This window comes from Heptranchias perlo, chromosome 19 (genome assembly GCF_035084215.1).
Source record: "Heptranchias perlo isolate sHepPer1 chromosome 19, sHepPer1.hap1, whole genome shotgun sequence".
Lineage (NCBI taxonomy): Eukaryota > Metazoa > Chordata > Chondrichthyes > Hexanchiformes > Hexanchidae > Heptranchias > Heptranchias perlo.
In genome coordinates this window covers 10,355,758-10,368,549 of record NC_090343.1, presented here as the reverse complement: position 1 = coordinate 10,368,549, position 12,792 = coordinate 10,355,758, and positions in this window count along the sequence as shown.

Here is a 12,792-nt window from a genome sequence, read left to right as displayed (position 1 = left end):
ACCGTAAAAGAATGCAACAGATTCACAAAATGTTGTAGACAGCATCTCTGAGCACTTGAAGGAGCTCACACAAGGAGGCCAAAGCAAGATAGTGTGCAATAAATAGAAAAGCATATAACAGCAAGCAGCTGTTCATGAAAATGACCTGCCCAAGTTATGTCTCTTCACCCTCTCGGTGAAAATGGGCAGCACTATGATAGAAAATCAACACAGATAAGTGTAAGTTGCTACACACTGGAAGAAAAATAAATGGAGGATATACTTACTTAATAAATAACATTGAATTGGCCAGAAGAGAAGAGGAGGTGAACTGGAAGTGACAATAGACTCAACACTTACAATGTCAAGTCATTGTGATGCAGCAATTACAAATGCAAACAGAATGTTGAGTTGTATTGCCAAATCAGTAGGGTATAATTTGAAGTCTGTAAAGCTGAACCTGTGCAGTGCTGCAGTCAGGCGAAACATTAAGAATTGCATTCAGTTCTGGTCACCAAGACACAAGTGAAACCAAGTCCTGGAAGCTGTGCAGAGAGGAGTCAAAGGCTGATCTCATGAGCCGGCGAACTAATTTCTTTGCTGGCCTCCCAACCTCCACCCTCCATAAACTCCAACCTGTCCAAAACTCCAACTTGACACGCCCTGATTGCCCATCACCCCATCCCCACTGGCTCCCCGTCCCCTCAACTCCCATCATTTTGACTAAGCTTTTGTTCACCCCTCCTATCCTCACCCTTCTGGTTTGCCATCTGTTTGCCTTAAACTTAATTGTGATACACTTTAGGACATTTTCCTCTGTTAACGATGCGATAGTAAGTTGTTGATTTATGAGAAACAGTTAGAAACAATTGGACTCTTCAGCCTTCAAAGGAGGCAAATAAATGAATATACCTTATAGAGGTATGTAGGATACTAAATGGAGTGGAAAGGGTTAATCCAATGTACTATTTCAGGTTTAACCATGACTGAAGGATATTGGTGCAAACTGGCAAAAGGCAAATTCAGGATAGGTGGGATAGGAAATTATTCCATTCCCTTATACATGTCAACCTAGAAAACTAGCAAAACCTGACCAACAGCTTCAGAAGAGTCCTCAAGGGCCATGGTTGCAAGAATCATGGTAGCCTGCTGCATGCCACACAACTTGACCCAACGAAGAGGCATCATCGTGGAGGCCCCAAAGCAGGAAAGGCCCAGGTGCATCAAAGGAATGATCAAATAGCAGGAGCAGCCTGAAGAAGCAGAAGCTGGATAATCAATTGTTTGCTGGGAGAGTGGCATTCGTCAAGCTCTCATACAGGAAGACTCTTAACTTGGTTATGTGCCCACTGCATTAACGGTCCCATCCACAGCTTTCTCATGGCCTCACAAATATGACTTCACCTATAGTGCCGTAAACCTTCCCTGCAAGTCAAAAATTTCCCATTCATGTTGTCTCCTGAAACATGCTCACCAACCTTTGCAAGAATACTGTCAGTAAATGCAAAAATCTTAGTACAACTATATTTCTAATCACCAAATGACTTATGTGAATCCCTCGTGTTTGCTGCCACGATGCTTCCTCTTGGTGATGGTGGGTTTTTTTTTTATTTGTTCATGGGATGTGGGCATTGCTGGCAAGGCCAGCATTTATTGCCCATCCCTAATTGCCCTCGAGAAGGTGGTGGTGAGCCGCCTTCTTGAACCGCTGCAGTCCGTGTGGTGAAGGTTCTCCCACAGTGCTGTTAGGTAGGGAGTTCCAGGATTTTGACTCAGCGACGATGAAGGAACGGCGATATATTTCCAAGTCGGAATGTTGTGTGACTTGGAGGGGAACGTGCAGGTGGTGTTGTTCCCATGTACCTGCTTCCCTTGTCTTTCTAGGTGGTAGAGTTCGCACGTTTGGGAGGTGCTGTCGAAGAAGCCTTGGCGAGTTGCTGCAGTGCATCCTGTGGATGGTACACACTGCAGCCACGGTGCGCCGGTGGTGAAGGGAGTGAATGTTTAGGGTGGTGGATGGGGTGCCAATCAAGCGGGCTGCTTTGTCCTGGATGGTGTCGAGCTTCTTGAGTGTTGTTGGAGCTGCACTCATCCAAGCAAGTGGAGAGTATTCCGTCACATTCCTGACTTGTGCCTTGTAGATGGTGGAAAGGCTTTGGGGAGTCAGGAGTTGAGTTGCTCGCCGCAGAATACCCAGCCTCTGACCTGCTCTTGTAGCCACAGTATTTATATGGCTGGTCCAGTAAAGTTTCTGGTCAATGGTGACCCCCAGGATGTTGATGGTGGAGGATTCGGCGATGGTAATTCTGTTGAATGTCAAGGGGAGTTGGTTACACTCTCTCTTGTTGTAGATGGTCATTGCCTGGCACTTGTCTGGTGCGAATGTTACTTGCCACTTATGAGCCCAAGCCTGGATGTTGTCCAAGTCTTGCTGCATGCAGGCACGGACTGCTTCATTATCTGAGGGGTTGCGAATGGAACTGGACACTGTGCAATCATCAGCGAACATCCCCACTTCTGACCTTATGATGGAGGGAAGCTCATTGATGAAGCAGCTGAAGATGGTTGGGCCTAGGACACTGCCCTGAAGAACTCCTGCAGCAATGCCCTGGGGCTGAGATGATTGGCCTACAACAATCACTACCATCTTCCTTTGTGCTAGGTATGACTCCAGGTGTGTGATGTATGTCCTCTTAAATCTTGTTTTGCGGGTCCTCTATATGCTACCTCAGTGACGAGTATGTGAGGCTTCAGACTGCTCCTCTGAGGTCAACATCGAGGCATATTATTGCCGGGTGTAAAAGATGGCTCATGCTTACATGCAATGGCTCAATGCTGGCAAAATAGTTCTAATTCACAATGTAGATATCTCTTAATTTAATGAACACAAACGTCCTCCAACGTATACCCCTGTTCAGGTTTGATTTCCAAGTTTTATTTATGAACTGAATCCATATAAGGTAGAAAACTCAAAAAAAATATTTTTTTAAAAAGAGGAAGCAGTGAGATGTCGACATGATCAGAATATTATATAAATCAGGAAGCTGTGAAGTTGTTTGCATTATTATAGCAACAAGTTGTCTGCGCGATCATTAAGGTTGAGGAGAGGAGCGTAAAGCTGGAAACGCAGTTTATAATTCACTTTTGTTTCTTTCTATTTATTCATTAAACTGAAGGTGCAATAACTATACAACAGATAAGAATTACATCCGAAATGGTGACACAGGATAAGAAGTGTGGCTGCACTGGCTGTAACACATATAAGTAAGTAAATCCTTTTTGTTTTTGTGCTTCAGTTTCCATGCTAAGCAAATATAGAGTAGATGTGAGTGATTTTCATTAACATTTGCTATTGTCATCACCATTGAAAAATCACCTTTTGTACCCTTTACTGATGGCTTTGTCGGACATTTCACTGGTTGATACGAGTCGCAGAGACCAGAGTATCAGCACATTCAATCCCTGGTCTGTGCCAAGGTAGGTTATCGTAGATAGAACAGTAGGGGGATCATCCCACCCCCACCTTCCACAACCTTCCAACCTGAAATATTAATTCATATACAGACACTTATCAATAGCAATTTGCATCTAAGACACTTCAATACTGAACAAAATACAACAGGGGTGAAATTGGTCTTGAGCAGTAGCTATTGTGGGAAAGAAAATTAGGTCGGGTGTAAAACGGGCGGCTGATTCACTACCGTTCATTTTACGTAACCGTCCAAGTCCAATTTCACTCCCAATGTCTAAATGACTTTAGTGCTGTAGGGAATACTTGTTTGAGATTGTGATTAAGGCATATTGCTGGAGCAGAGTGTGTTGGATTTAAGATATATTATTGGCATGGAACGCCTTGTGATTAAGAACATAAGAAAATCAGAACATAAGAAATAGGAGCAGGAGTAGGCCAATCGGCCCCTCGAGCCTGCTCTGCCATTCAATAAAATCATGGCTGATCTGATCCTAACCTCAAATCTAAATTCATGTCCAATTTCCTGCCCGGTCCCCGTAACCCCTAATTCCCTTTACTTCTAGGAAACTGTCTATTTCTGTTTTAAATTTATTCAATGATGTAGCTTCCACAGCTTCCTGGGGCAGCAAATCCCACAGACCTACTACCCTCTGAGTGAAGAAGTTTCTCCTCATCTCAGTTTTGAAAGAGCAGCCCCTTATTCTAAGATTATGCCCCCTAGTTCTAATTTCACCCATCCTTGGGGACATCCTTACCGCATCCACCCGATCAAGCCCCTTCACAATCTTATATGTTTCAATAAGATCGCCTCTCATTCTTCTGAACTCCAATGAGTAGAGTCCCAATCTACTCAACCTCTCCTCATATGTCTGCCCCTCATCCCCGGGATTAACCGAGTGAACCTTCTTTGTACTGCCTCGAGAGCAAGTATGTCTTTTCTTAAGTATGGACACCAAAACTGTATGCAGTATTCCAGGTGCGGTCTCACCAATACCTTATATAACTGCAGCAATACCTCCCTATTTTTATACTCTATCCCCCAAGCAATAAAAGCCATCAATCCGTTGGCCTTCTTGATCACCTGCTGCACCTGCATACTAACTTTTTGATTTTCTTGAACTAGGACCCCCAGATCCCTTTGTACTGCAGTACTTTCCAGTTTCACGCCATTAAGATAATAACTTGCTCTCTGATTTTTCCTGCCAAAGTGCATAACCTCACATTTTCCAATATTGTATTGCATCTGCCAAATCTCCGCCCACTCACCCAGCCTGTCTATGTCCCCCTGTAGGTTTTTTATGTCCTCCTCACTCTCCACTTTCCCTCCCATCTTTGTATCATCTCCAAACGTTGATATTTTACACTCGGTCCCCTCCTCCAAATCGTTAATATAGATTGTAAAGAGTTGGGGACCCAGCACCGACCCCTGCGGAACACCACTGGCTACCGGTTGCCAGTCCGAGAATGAACCATTTATCCCAACTCTCTGCTTCCTGTTAGATAACCAATCCTCCACCCATGCCAGAATATTACCCCCAATCCAGTGATTCTTTATCTTGAGCAATAATCTTTTATGTGGCACCTTGTCGAATGCCTTCTGGAAGTCTAAAGACACTACGTCCACTGGTTCCCCTTTATCCACCCTGTACGTTATGTCCTCAAAGAACTCAAGCAAATTTGTCAGACATGACTTCCCCTTCGTAAAGCCATGCTGACTTTGTCCTATTCAATTATGTTTATCCAAATGTTCCACTACTGTCTCCTTAATAATAGACTCCAAAATTTTACCCACCACAGATGTTAGGCTAACTGGTCTATAATTTCCAGCCTTCTGCCTACTACCCTTTTTAAATAAGGGTGTTACATTAGCAGTTTTCCAATCTGCCGGGACCATTGCCGAGTCCAGAGAATTTTGGAAAATTATTACCAAAGCATCCACAATCCCTACTGCCACTTCCCTCAAGACCCTAGGATGTAAGCCATCAGTTCCAGGGGATTTATCCGCCTTGAGTCCCATTAATTTACTGAGTACCAATTCCTTAGTGATTTTAATCGTATTTAGCTCCTCCCCCCCAGAGCCCCCTGTTTGTCCAGTGTTGGGATATTCTTATTGTCCTCTACCGTAAAGACTGAAACAAAATATTTGTTCAGCATTTTTGCCATCTCCATGTTTCCCACCATTAATTTCACCCTTTCATCCTCTAAGGGACCTACGTTTGCCTTAGCCACCCTTTTTCTTTTTATATAACTGTAGAAACTCTTGCTATCTGTTTTTATATTTTTTGCTAATTTATTTTCATAATCTATCTTCCCTTTCTTAATCAATCCTTCAGTTACTTTTTGCTGTCTTTTGAAGACTTCCCAATCTTCTATCCTCCCACTAAGTTTGGCTACCTTATATGTCCTTGTTTTTAGTCGGATACTATCCTTAATTTCTTTACTTAGCCACGGATGGCTGTCGTTTCTTTTACACCCTTTTTTCCTCAGTGGAATATATATTTTTTGAAAGTTGTAAAATAACTCCTTGAATGAACACCACTGCTCATGTACCATCTTACCCTTTAATCTATTTTCCCAGTCCACTTTAATCAATTCCGCTCTCATACCATCATAGTCTCCTTTATTCAAGCTCAGTACGCTTGTTTGAGAACCAACCTTCTCACCCTCTAATTGGATATGGAATGTAACCATGTTATGGTCACTCATTCCAAGGGAATCCTTAACTAGGACATTATTAATTAATCCTGGCTCATTACACAGGACCAGGTCCAAGGTTGCTTGCCCCCTTGTAGGATCAGTTACATACTGCTCAAGAAATCCATCCCGAATACACTCAATAAACTCTTCCTCAAGGCTGCCCTGCCCAATTTGATTTGTCCAGTTAATATGATAGTTAAAATCCCCCATAATTATAGCTGTTCCCTTATTACATGCCCCGACTATTTCCTGATTAATACTTCTTCCAGCAGAGTTGCAACTATTAGGAGGCCTATATACTACGCCCACTGTTTTTTTTCCCCTTATTATTCCTTATCTCTACCCAAACTGTTTCATTATCCTGATCCTTTGTCCCAATATAATTTCTCTGTATTACAGTGATTCCTTCCTTTATTAACATAGCCACCCCACCTCCCCTTCCTTCCTGCCTGTCCTTCCTGATTGTTAAATACTCTGGCATATTTAATTCCCAGTCGTTGTCACCCTGCAGCCATGTTTCTGTAATGGCCACAAGATCATATCCATACGTAGTTATTTGTGCCGTTACCTCGTCCATTTTGTTCCAAATGCTACGTGCATTCAGATAAAGAACTTTCAAATATGTTTTGTGACACTGAGTTCCTGCTTTTTCCTTTTTTAACACTTTACCTTTTACTCCATACCTTCTATCCCTTCCTGACACGCTTTCCTCTGTCTCCCTGCTCAGATTCCCAACCCCCAGCCACAGCTTTGATGCTGGGTTAATCGCCTTACGCCTTCTAGTTTTTATTTTATCTGTCGTGCCTAAAGTACACTTTCTTTCCGCTGCTCTACGCTTTTCCCTCTCACTTGTTCTTGAACAACTGTTTGTACTATTTGTATTGTAGATTTCCCCTGGGTCTTCCCCACTCTCGCTGCTCTCAATTTTATTCCCTTCTGACTCCCCGCTCAGGTTCCCATCCCCCTGCCACTCTAGTTTAAACCTTCTCCAACAGCACTAGCAAACACCCCCGCGAGGATATTGGTCCCGGTCCTGCTCGGGTGTAACCCGTCACGCTTGTACAGGCCCTACCTTCCCCAGAACCGGTCCCAATGTCCCAGGAATCTAAATCCCTCCCTCCTACACCATCCCTGCAGCCACGCATTCATCCTGTCTATTCTCCTGTTCCTATACTCACTAGCACGTGGCACCGGTAGTAATCCTGAGATCACTACCTTTGAAGTCCTGCTTTTTAATTTATCTCCTAACTCCTTAAATTCACCTTGCAGGACCTCATCCCTTTTTTTACCTATGTCGTTGGTACCAATATGGACCACGACTACTGGCTGTTCACCCTCCCCCTCCAGGATGCCCTGCAGCCGCTCCGTGACATCCTTGACCCTAGCACCAGGGAGGCAACATACCATCCTGGAGTCATGTTTGCGGCCGCAGAAATGCCTATCTGTTCCCCTTACAATTGAATCCCCTATCACTATAGCCCTGCCACTCTTCTTCCTCCCCTCCTGTGCAGCAGAGCCACCCGTGGTGGAGCGAATGCCTTGTGGCTAAGGCAAATTTCTGTGGAAGAATGTCTTGTGATTGAGACATTCACAAGGTGGCAGCTTTCGTTCAGTGCTCAGAAGGTCATGGGCTCAAGCTCCATTCCAGAGACTTGAATCTAAGATGACGTTTCAGTGCAGTACAGAGGGAGTGCTGCATTGTCTTTCAAATGAAATGTTAAACTGAGCCCCTACTGTCCTCTCAGGTGGACATAAAAGATTCCATGACACTATTGGAAGAAGTGCATGAGAGTTCTCCCAGTGTCCTGGCCAACATTTATCCCCCAACCACCATCACTGAAGCACATTATCTGGTTATTAATCTCACTGTTGTTTGTGGGACCTTGCTGTGCACAAATTGGCTACTGCATATCCCTACATATTACAACGGTGACTACACTTCAAATGTGCTTCATTGGCTTTGGGACGTCCTGAGGTTGTGAAAGGTGCTTTTTTTCTTTCTATATTGCTGGGACACAAGCCTTGTGATTAAGACATATTGCTGAGGCAGAGTAGATGAGCCTCTACTTTTCACCTATTCATGTTATATTTGAGTTGCTGAGGAGCAGGAGCAAAAGTGGAAGGTTTTCCATTCCCCAGCTGGTATCACTGGAGTCACAAAGCACAAAAACATACCCTCAAAATGTAACAGTAAATAATAATTTCTGGACGACTTAATCAATCAATAAAAACAATCCATCATCAGGAAAGTTACACTTATGGTATAGATTCTGGATGATCATAGTCTTTGGTGTGGTGGCAAGTTTGAAAATGATACTGTTGTTACCACTTAATGGGGATGTGGTTTAATTCTTTGAAAGAGGAAATGCTTTTCAACTTAATTTATTCACATTCTATTTGAATCAGTTTTGAACCAAAAGTTTTTCAAAAATTTGTTCTCAGGACATGGGCAACACTGGCAAGACCCTATTTGTTGCCCATCCCGATTTGCTGTGAGAAGACGATAATGGGCCTTCCCCTTGAATCACTGCCAGTGCTTGTGATGATGTTGGTCCCACCAATATGTAACCAATATGCTACCATACCCATGACACTGGGTCTCCGCCCCCTTAATGATGCCCGGGGATTTCCAGGGTTTCTACGGAGGAGGTATGGTGTCCTTGCGCCCGCAGATGCAGCAAGCAAAAAGCAGATATGCTAGTGAGATGGGAGGGGCAGTAACCAGCCCTCCCTCTTCAGTTTCCTTCCCAACGCCAGCAGGGCACCAATTTTGAGCGGAGGCCAAATATCTATATGAACAGAAGGGAGACACAGCCCCTCTGAAGGGGGATTTGAAAGGGAGATGGAAGGGAATGAGGGGGCAGATGCAGGGAAAGAGAAGGGATGTAAAAAGAAACACAGGGCAAAGAGCTAAAGATCTGAAAGCATATCAGTAATTAATCTTGCAAGAAATAACTTTCTGCAGGAAATGACTCTGCCTTGAGTTACTCCAGCTCAGAGTCCTTGGGCCGGAGTGCGAGTTGGAGACACTCCGATGCATAGCTCAGCAGGGTAAGGGGAACTAAAGTGAGGCAGAAAAGGAGGTCCCAAGGACACTGGTCCTATCCAACAGGTACAATGTACTTTCTACCTGTGAGGATAAGGATGTAGGCTGCAGACCGGACTGCCGGAATGCTAACCATGGCACCGTGGAGCAGGAGGCAGTCCAAGGTGGGGGGACAAGCAGAATGGAAAGTTTGTAGTCTTGGGGATCCGATAATTAGGGGGATAGGTAGCGTCCTCTGCAGTCGTGACCGAGAGTCCTGGAGGGTGTGTTGCCTATTTGGTGCAAGGGTAGAGGATATCTCGGAGCAACTGGAGAGGAAATTGGAAAGGGAAGGGGAAGATCCAGTTGTCGTGTTGGGACCAATGTCATAGGGAAGAAAAGGGAGGAGGTCCTGCTAAGAGAATATCAGAAATTAGGAACTAAATTAAAAAGCAGGATTTCCCGGGTGGTAATCTCGGGATTACCCAAACCATGTGCTAATTGGCATAAGCATAGACAGATCAGGAAGGTGAATGCGTGGCTGAAAGAGTGGTGTGGGAAGGAGGGGTTCCATTTCATGGAACACTGGCACCAGTACTGGGACAGGAAGAAGCTGTACCGCTGGGACGGGCTCCACCTGAACCGGAATGGGACCAGTGTCCTAGCGGAAAGGATAAATAGGGCTGTGGATAGGACTTTAAACTAGTAAGATGGTGGGGAGGGATCTGGGGAAGATAACATAAGTCTGAAGAAAAAATAAATAGGAAATAAGAGTAAAAATCAGGCCAAGTTAAGGAATAAGGGCTACCTAAACGGTCAGGGAACAAATACAGTTACAGAAAATCAGTACAAAATGACTGTTTAAAAAAAAAAGGGAGGGGAACAATTACTAAAAACAACTTAAATTGCCTGTGCAGCAATGTGCACAGCATCCGAAACAAAATGGGAGAATTGGAGACAATAGTTCATAGCGAGGAACCAGATGCGGTAGGGATAACTGAAACATGGTTACATAAAGAACAGGACTGTCAGTTAAACATTGCAGGATATAATGTATTTAGAAAGGATAGGGAAGAAAGAAGGGTGGTGGGGAGTAACTGTACTAATTAGAGACAACACAATGGCAATAGAAGAAAGGGACATAAGTAACATTAAGATGGAAACAGAATCCATATGGATTGAGACAAAAGATAAGAAGGGATCGATCACGTTAATAGGTGTATTCTACAGACCACCTAATAGTGGAAGGGAAGTGGAGGATGAAATATGTAGACAAATCCATGAAATGAGTAAAAAACATTGAATAATAATCATGGGAGATTTCAACTACCCCCAAATAAACTGGCAAGAAGAGGTAGGGAAAGGAGAAAAGGGATTGGAGTTTTTACTGTGTGTACATGACTCCTTTCTTACCCAGTATGTGAGAGGCCCAACAAGAGAGGAATCACTGCTGGATCCATTAATGGGAAATGAACCAGAACAGATAAGAGAAGTAAGCGTAGGAGAACATCTAGGCAATAGCGATCATAACATAATAAGGTTTAAAATAATGATTGAGAAAGACATAAGTAAGACAAAGATCAAAGTTATAGATTGGAAAAAAAGCTAATTTTGAGGGGATGAGAATGGAACTAGGGCAGATAAATTATGATAGACAAAGAAATAGAACAGCAGTGGGTAATATTTAAAATGGTGATCAACAAAGTTCAGGAGAAGTGTATTCCTCTAAAAAGCAAGAACAAACTAGCCAATAATGAAACACCATGGGTAAATAAAGGGATAAGGGTAAAATTGAAACTAAAGAAAAAGGCATAGACAATAAAGGAGAGGATGACAAAAGGGACTATGAAGTGATAAGGAATGAGGTCAAAAAAACAATTAGAAAGCAAAGAGGAACTACGAAATTAAATTATCAAGGAATATAAAAAGAAATAATAAAGTATTCAACAGATACATAAATAACAAAAGAAAAATCAGAATAGGGATAGGGCCCCTAAGGGATGCACATGATAAAGTCACAGGTAACGACAGCGAAATGGCAAAAATATTGACTAGTTACTTTGCCTCCATATTTACCAGGAAGTCTAACATGGTGGATAGGACATTAGAAGAAGAGATCGAAAAAGATATTAAAACATTTAAGATAGAAAGGGAGGAGATTATTGATAAACTAATCAAACTTAGGGAGGATAAGACTCCTGGTCCCAATGGATCGCATCTGTGAATATCAAAAGAAGTTAGGGAGGAGATAGCAGAGGCACTATTACACATATATAAAAATTCACTAGAAAAGGGAATAGTGTCAGAGGACTGGCGGACAGCTAATGTTATTCCTATATTTAAAAAGGGAGATAGAACAAGTCCAGAGAACTATAGACCAGTTAGCTTAACGTCGGTGGTAGGAAGGATAATGGAATCTTTACTCAAAGATGTAATAGAAAGACATCTAGAGAATGAAAATATAATAAAGAATAGTCAGCATGGATTTCAGAAGGGAAAGTCATGCTTGCCCAATCATGTTGAAGTGACAGAAAGAGTAAACAAGGAGAATGTAGTAGATGTAATATATTTGGATTTTCAAAAGGCCTTTGATAAGGTACCACATTGTAGACTCATGGCTAGGGTCAGAGTATATGGAATCAGGGGATAGGTAGCAGAATGGATAGCAAGTTGGCTACAAAACAGAAAACAGAGATTGGGGTTAAGGGTAGCTACTCAGAATGGCAAAAGATGGGAAGTGGTGTTCCACAGGGTTCGAAGCTGGGACCACTGTTGTTCACAATTTACATTAACAATTTAGATTCGGGAATAGGAAGTACAATTTCAAATTTGCGGACGATACCAATTGGGGGATATAGTTAATACAAAGGAAGAATGTGTCAAAATGTAAGAGGACATTAATAAACTTGCAGAATGGGCATGTAATTGGCAGATGAGTTTCAATATAGATAAGTATGAGGTGGTACATTTTGGTAAGACAAATAAGGAGGCCACATACTGCTTGGATAATGGGCTCGTTATTAGCAGGGCGGCGGGGGATCTATCATGCGCGTGGGTAACGCGCCCGGTGAAATCAGTCTGCCCCGCGCGCGATCGCAGACTAATTGGAGCCACTTACCTGACCTTCCGGGTTCCCCGCTGCTGAGCTGCGCGTCGGGCTGACTGCGCATGTGCTGTAAGGTCTGTCAGCTGGAGGAGCTCTATTTAAAGGGGCAGTCCTCCACTGACTGATGCTGCAAGAAATAGGAAAAATTACAGCATGGAGCATCCCAGGGGGAAGGCTGCTCCCAGGTTTAATGATGCCTCACTCCAGGTATCATTGGATGGGGTGAAGAGGAGGGGGAGGACAGAGATCTTCCCCCCGGCGGGCGGGAGGAAGCGGCCTGCCTCTGCCACCAAGAAGGCCTGGCTCAAGGTGGCAGAGGAGGTCACCTGCACCACCAACATATCGCCCACCTGCACACAGTGCAGGAGACGCTGCAATGACCTAAGTAGGTCAGCCAAAGTGAGTATACTTACTCATTCCCCTACATTCCGTCTGCCACATCACCATCCCCACCCCACATCTCCTTCTGCACTGCCAACACTACTCTGTCACATCACACCTCGCACCCACTCA